Below are 8,383 nucleotides of genomic sequence, written 5' to 3' on the forward strand. Positions count from 1 at the left end.
ATATATATATATATATATATATGAACGTTTTTGAGTATAATAATATATATTATATACACAAACCAGTTTCGCCAGTAATAGCTTGACGTCGCTAAATTTGGTGGCATCTTTAAAATAGATATATCTTTTCAACAATCTGTAATTTACAACGTCATTGTACTGTCCATCCTAAAATTTGACCGACTGTATTGACATCCACTTTACATTCCTTAAATACTGGTAATACCGATTAAAAATTTAATTTGTTGATCATCTTTTAATATATCAAACCATCAAAACATTTATTAAACCTGATGAGATGTAGTTTGTGTAAGATATTACATAATGTTAGGTATGCTGGTCTTACTGCATATCACGCGCCAACATGTATATGTCACAATACTTCTCTTAATGAAATAACTATAGCAGTATCAAATAACCGATTCGTCTGTTTTCATTAAATTCTTACGTTATGTTGCTAGCATCTCAATCAGTGCGATGAGGAAAGTGAATATGAATATTTCTTTGAAAATATACCAGAGGGAACACGTATTATATGCAATTTCCATTTCATAAACACGAGATGTTTGTCATGAAACATTATTTTATGAATAGAAATATTGCATTTCTAAATGTCTCAGAGAGATTTATACAGTAGCAGCACGAATAAGTGATGTTATGTTGCCAACTTAATGTGGAAGTCCCACGAAAGGGAAGAATGCTACTGCTATTTAGCCCTAGTAAACACCGTTTCCAGTTGGCGAATATGCATCGACAGATAGCAAGCCATGCTCCTCCAGACTGATGATGAGCAATGATTCTGAAATTACTCTTTCGATGATAGCTTTGCTGAGTGGAGGTGCTTATCTTCCCCTTTGAAAACGTAAGGTCACAGAAAATGTGTCATGGCCAACTAGAAACGATGTTTCCTAGGGCTAAATATCTGTAGCATTCTTCCCTATTACAACCACATTACGTTGCCAACATAACAACACCTTATGTTATGAACTCTCGGTAATTTATGGCATGAGATACCTGCTTAGACTCATGTAACGTCGTATAAACATATATATCCATCAATGTAACTATATTCATACAACTACACCTGTTATAAAGTATTCCAGATGCACCCTTCTTCCCTGTATGATGTGGCTTATGAATATTATGTACACACACGCGCGCGCGCACACACACACACATGCACACGCAGACACTTTCACATTTTTCCCAAAAGTAAATGTTATACTCACCATTTTTTGTGATTTTTGAACCAAGTTTTCCACCTATATATAAAATATAATAAATTCCAGCATTAATAATGATTTCTTTGATAATGACGGTAACGTTTTTATAATAAAAATTATTGTTTCACTTATAGCTACAAGCCTTGAACTTTTGTGCGAGCGGGCTACTTCATTGTGTCGATCCGATTGCTCAACGGATAATTCTTTTATCGATTATGATTTAATGAAGGGCAAAGTCGACCTCGATAGAATTTGAACTAATGATGACAACAACAACAACAACAACAACAACAACAACAACAACAACAACAACAATAATAATAATAATAATAATAATAATAATAATGATAATAATATACAACGGGGACATTTAACATGTGAGAGCGATAAAACACTGCTCCAAATTTTATCCAAAAACATCGGAAATAAAGACATCGCATAGAGACACAAATAGTTGACAAAGGGCTGAAGCATATCCGAGTAAGTAATACACACACTGAAATTTATTTCCATGATATATTATAACTGGAAATGATGTAGTTTAACTGGATATCGTCTCCACTGTTCGCAGAGCACATGTAAACACGCTTGATACGTTACAATCCATCAACAACCCTAGAATAACAATCGGGAAGTGCGTAATTTAAACTTGTTGCATAACAAGTACGAAAACAAAACACGTGCAAAACAATTTGACAACAGAAATGAACGCACTGGTACCCTACGAAAATGATGTCCGTCAAAATAAAGGGCCGGACATTGTTCCTAGTGTCGCACAAATATAACCGAAAATACATAAATGGATACGTGAGAAATATATTTCAATCCTTCACGCTTATTTTACATCAGTGCTCTACCCAAAGAACGAAAACTCAACAATATCCACATATAAAATATTGAAGAAAAATAATCTAAATAAAGACTTGGATACAGCAATGAATCCTAATAAACTAGCTAACATACGAAGATTATATTCTCAAAGCAAAACGAATATCAGAAATAGAAATAGAACATTTGAATGGAAAAATACATCAGGTAAATGCAGATAGTATCCACACAACAATGCCAAATAATATAAACATTGAGATAGTAAAACACGAAGACAAACGTAACATTTCCAACAAAAACGAAGTAAACAAAAAACAACAAACCCAGACCGTAGGGATGTATAATAATGTACAAAAAGCACCAATCCAGAACACCACAGAAAAACATATGAATGAAAAGGAAGGCGAAACAAATCTAAAACCGGGAAACAGTGAAGGGGAAATTAATGATTATGATACTATAAAAATGAGAATTGTCAAAAAACAGAACAGCACAGATGTCAGAATGGACCACAGATTATACCTCTCAAATATCAAAATAGACAATAAAACAACATCAATTATAAATAGCATAAACCTGGCCGTCTCGGAACTAATAGCCACAGAAACAACTGCAATATCACTGAGCTAAATGACATGATATATGCAGCAGACACTGCAGCCACAAAAGAAGCAGGATACTCCCTCAAACCCATCTAAATAGGAGTTCCACCACTCAAACAAACCCTTTGGATAAATAATATCCAAGAAAAAAAATTTCAATAGAAAGAAAACATCTATCGATTCTTAACGAAATTAGTAGACAATCAATACTACTAAGTAACAGGAAAAAAACAAAAAACAAAAAACAAAAATACTGTGAAAATACATTACAGAAAAAGATTTACCTGAGGTAAAAGAAAATCTAAAGCAAGATATCCTTGCCGAAGCACAAAGGATCCGCCGGTATGACAAACGCCAACGTTTTTTGAACAACACAAACAGTTCAACTTCAACCCCGCAAAATTCTACCAAGAACTTAGCAAAAATAAAATAGACATTACTACAGCACAAACAACAGAAGAAGTGGAAGGATTTCGGAAAGAAATATGGTCGGTGAAGGAACAATCTCGGAAAAGGACCATTAAAGCCACTAACGTAGCACATGAGCAACTCTGTGCATATATAACAACTGAAGAGGTCACCCAGGCACTGCAAAGACTAAGCAACTCCAAGGCACCTGGACACGACAAGATCTCCAACGTCTGGTTAAAATCTCTGACAGAAATACACAAAAACCTGGCTGAAATCTTTAACTACATACTAACAGAGCCAGCGAAAATGCCTGAATGACTCACGAAGGGAAAACTATCCTAATTCCCAAATCCAGAGAAATGGCGAAACCACAAATCTAGAGACCTATTACCTGTCTCGCTACAATCTACAAACCTTCACTGCAATAATATCGCAGAGATTGTGTAAGCACCTGGAAGAAAACAATCTGTTTCCAAAAGAGCAGAAAGGATGCTGCAAGGGCACATACGTCTTTAAAGATAAATTAATGATCAATAAAGCCATAACTGAAGACAGCCGCAGAAAGAAGAAAGGACTCGATATGGCCTGGATCGACTACCGAAAGGCTTTTGACGGGATTCCCCACACGTGGATTCTAGAAACATTAGCCATAAACAAGTTAGCACCACTAATTAGAAAATACCTAAAACACTCTATAAATAAATGGCAGACAGTGCTACAACACCAAACAAAAGAGGGACTTGTGAAAACGAAAGCCATCCCCATTCAAAGAGTAATATTCTAGGGAGACACGCTCTCTCCACTCTTGTTCTGACTGGCACTGACCCCTTTATCTGACGTGCTAAATAGATCTGGATTCGGATATAAAAGTTACGGCAAAACAAACAGCCACTCTTTATATATTGATGACCTAAAACTATACGATACAAATGATAAATAGCTGGAAACACTACTACAGAAAGTACACGGATTTACCAAAGTAATAGATATGAAATTTGGATTGGAAAAATGCGCCAAAGCAACCCTGAAAAGAGGAAAACTAGTAAAGAGTAGAAACATCAGACTAGATAAAGCCAATGAAATAAGAAAATTATACCAAAGCCAGGCATACACATATTTAGAAATCTATGCACTAGATAGGATACGACACACACAAATGAAAGAGAAACTAAAGAAAGAATACTATAGACGAGTTAGATTAATACTGCAAACAAAGCTGAATGCTAAAAAAAAGATAATAGGTATTAACACTTTAGCTGTCCAAGTTATATGTTACAGCTACAATATCCTTAACTGGACACTAAATGAACTAACAAAAATAGACAGGAAAATAAGAAAAATAATGACAGGATCTAGCATGCACCACCCAAAATCTGACATAGAAAGAGTATATATAGAACGTACAGAAGGTGGTAAAGGTCTTATATAGCTGGAAAACTATTATAAAATAACCACCATAGGAATGCAAAATACCTACATCAGAAGCAAGGAAATATAATACAAATATCCACAAAACACGAGCAAAACAAAAAAACTTTTTCCAGTATTTAAGGAAGCTGACAAATACAAGCAATGAATCATACTACCTAACAAATATGAAGAAGAAGAAGAAGAAACAACAAAAGCTATGAAACAAATGAAATCCAAACTAAAACTGGAACAGCAGTGGACCATGTTAAAACGATGGCAAGAAAAGCCCCTACATGGCAAATTCTGGGCTAAACTAAATGCAAAAAATAGACAGAAAATTCCCAGCAATGGTTGAGAAGTTCAGAGACTGAAGGATTTTTAATTTCAGCACAAGTCCAAAGCCTCCGCACCAGAAATTACCACAAACATATAATGAAAATAAACATAACAAGCATCTGCAGAATATGTGATGATGGACAAAAACAATAAATCATATTATCTCTGGCTGCCCATTCCTGGCTAAGAAGGAATATATTCACAGACACGACAGAGCTGGGAACTACATACACTGGAAGCTATGCCAACACTATGGAATAACAACAGAAAAGAGATGGTATAAACACACGCCAGAACAGGTCACAGAAGACGAGAAAGCGACCATACTCTGGAATATGCCAATACACACAGATAGAGAAATTAAGGTTAATAGGCCAGATATAGCTGTCAGAGATCATGAAGAAAAAAATGCTTTCTAATTGATGTATCAATACCAGCAGATGACAACGTTTCTCTGAAAGAAATGGAAAGACTTTCAAAATACAAAGACCTGGAAATAGAGGTAACTCGAATGTGGTATCTACAAAAAGAAATATTTCCTATCATAGTGAGTGCATTAGGTATGATGAAACACCAGGACTTACAAATATATATAGCATACAGAAAATTGCAATACTGGGCACTGCACACATTCTACGCAAAACACTTTCAATACAGTAAACATAAGAGCACCACAGCAAACCACAGCACATACCCAAGGTAGTGAAGTGAAAGCACGTTATAAAAATAAAACTACTGAACAATAATAATAAAAATAATAATAATAATAATAATAATAATAATAATAATAATAATAATAATAATAATAATAATAATAATAATAATAATAATAATAATAATTGCAACCACGCAGCAACTATGTGTTCCTCAAATTGGGGCTGTAATAAGGGTGGATCACTTTCAGAAATAGCAGAACTTTGCACCGTTCGAATACTCCGTATGGTGCTCGAAAAATAACGGGTGTTACCTTGGTTCACTAGTAGTGAATATTTGGCACCGTAGTACCTCTCCAGCGTTAGAAGCTGTGTAAAGACGAGCAATAATAATAATAATAATAATAATAATAATAATAATAATAATAATAATAATAATAATAATAATAATAATAATAAAATATCAGAAATAGAAATAGAACAATTGAATGGAAGAATACATCAGGAAAATCTAGATAGTAGCCACACAACAATGCCAAATAATAATATAAACACTGAGATAGTAAAACACGAAGACAAACGTAACATTTCAGTCAAAAACGAAGTAAACAAAAAAGAACAAACGCAGACCGTAGAAATTTATAATAATATACAAAAAGCACCAATCCAGAACACCACAGACAAACATATGAATGAAAAGGAAGGCCAAACAAATCTAAAACCTGGGAATAACGAAAGGAAACCTAATGATTATGATACTATGAAAATGAGAATAATCAGAGAACTGAAAACCACAGATCTTAGAATGGACCACAGATTATGTCTCACAAAAATCAAAATAGACAATAAAACATCAATAATAAATAGCTTAAACCTGGCCGTGACGGAACTAACAGCCACAGAAACAACTGGCAATATCACTGAGCTAAATGACATAATATATGCGGCAGCAACTGCAGCTACAGAAGAAGCAGGATACTCCCTCAAACCCATCTGAACAGGAGTTCCACCACCCAAACAGACCTTGTGGATAAATAATATCCAAAACAAAATTAAAAAAAAAGTGAAAAGATCTATCGATTCTCAACAAAAATGGTGGCCAATCAACACAACTAAGTAACAAGAAGAAAACAAAAATACTGTACAAATACAACATTACAGAAAAAGATTTACCTAAAACAAAAGAAAAGCTAAAGCAAGATATCCTTGCCAAAGCACGAAGGATCCGCCGTAATGAGAAACGCAAACGTTTCTTTGAACAAAACAAACAGTTCAAATCCAACCCCAAAACATTCTACCAAGAACTGGGTAAAAATAAAATAGACATTACTACAGAACCAACAGCAGAAGAAGTGGAAGGATTTTGGAAACAAATATAGTCGGTGAAGCAACAACCCCAGAAAAGGACCATTAAAACAACGAACTTAGCACCTGAGCAACTCTGGATCCCTATAACAACTGAAGAGGTCACACAGGCACTGCAAAAACTAAGCAACTGGAAGGCACCTGGACACGAAAAGATCCCAAACTTCTGGTTAAAATATCTGACAGGAATACACAAAAAGCTGGCTGAAAACTTTAACTACATACTAGCAGAGCCAGAGACAATGCCTCAATAGCTCACGAAAGGGAAAAGCATCTTAATTCCAATATTCACGGAAACAGAGAAACCACAAAACTACACACCTATAACCTATCTCCCTACAATCTACAAAGCCTTTACTGCAAAAATATCGCAGAGATTGAGTAAGCACCTGGAAAATAACAACCTGTTTCCAGAAGAGCAGAAGGGATGCTGCAAGGGCTCATACGGCTGTAAAGATCAATTAATGATCAATAAAGCCATAACTGAAGACAGCCGCAGAAAGAAGAAAGGCCTCAGTATGGCCTGAATCGACTACCGAAAGGCTTTCGACGGTGTTCCCCACACGTGGATTCTAGAAACGCTAGCCATAAACAAGGTGGCACCAATAATTATAAAATACATAAGGCACTCTATCAATAAATGGCAGACAGTGCTAAAGCTCCAAACAAAAGAGGGACTGGTGAAAACGAAAGCCATCCCCGTTAGAAGAGGAATATTCCAGGGAGACACGCTCTCTCCACTCCTGTTCTGCCTGGCACTCACACCTTTAAGTGAATTGCTAAATAGAACTGGATGCGGTTACAAATGTCACGTGAAAACAGTCAGCCACCTTTTATATATGGATGACCTAAAATTATACGCTAGAAATGATAAAGAGCTGGAAACACTACTACAGACAGTACATGGCTATACCAAGGAAATAGATATGAAATTCGGATTAGAAAAATGTGCCAAAGCAACCCTGAAAAGAGGAAAACGAGTTAAGAGTAGAAACATCACACTAGATAAAGCCAATGAAATAAGAGAACTAGACGAATGCCAGCCATACAAATATTTAGGAATCAATGAATTAGATAGGATACAGCATACACAAAAGAAAGAGAAAATAAAGAATACTATAGACGCGTTAGATCAATACTAAAAACAGAGCTCAATGTTTAAAACAAGATTATAAGTATTAACACTTTAGCCGTCCCAGTTATAAGGTACAGATACAATATCCTTAACTGGACGCTAAAATAGACAGGAAAACAAGAAAAATAATGACAGGATCTAGGATGCACCACCCAATATCTGACATAGAAATGATATATATACAACGTACAGAAGGTGGTAGGGGTCTTATACAGCTGGAAAACTATTATAAAGTTTCCATCATAGGACTGCAAAAATACCTACTTCAGAAGCAAGGAAAACTAATACAAATAACCACAAAACACGAGCAAAACAAAAAACTGTTTTCAGTATTTAAGGAAGCTGACAAATACAAACAAGAAATCAATCTACCTAACAAATACGAAGGAGGAGGAGAAGAAGAAGAAGAAGAAGAAGAAG

At 35.2% G+C, this 8,383-nt stretch overlaps 1 protein-coding gene across 1 annotated transcript in view; it reads right to left on the reverse strand.

Annotated features, from left to right (window-relative positions):
* LOC106870929 (membrane metallo-endopeptidase-like 1) overlaps window positions 1-1,256 on the reverse strand; it is a 68,988-nt gene extending 67,732 nt beyond the window's left edge. Inside the window, exon 1 of the mRNA XM_014917171.2 lies at window positions 1,230-1,256. The gene's annotated coding sequence lies outside the window, so the exon portion shown is untranslated. The remainder of the gene's footprint in view (window positions 1-1,229) is intronic.
* Window positions 1,257-8,383: the final 7,127 nt, after the last annotated feature.

The sequence above is a fragment of the Octopus bimaculoides genome, chromosome 8, assembly GCF_001194135.2.
Source record: "Octopus bimaculoides isolate UCB-OBI-ISO-001 chromosome 8, ASM119413v2, whole genome shotgun sequence".
Classification (NCBI taxonomy): Eukaryota; Metazoa; Mollusca; class Cephalopoda; order Octopoda; family Octopodidae; genus Octopus; species Octopus bimaculoides.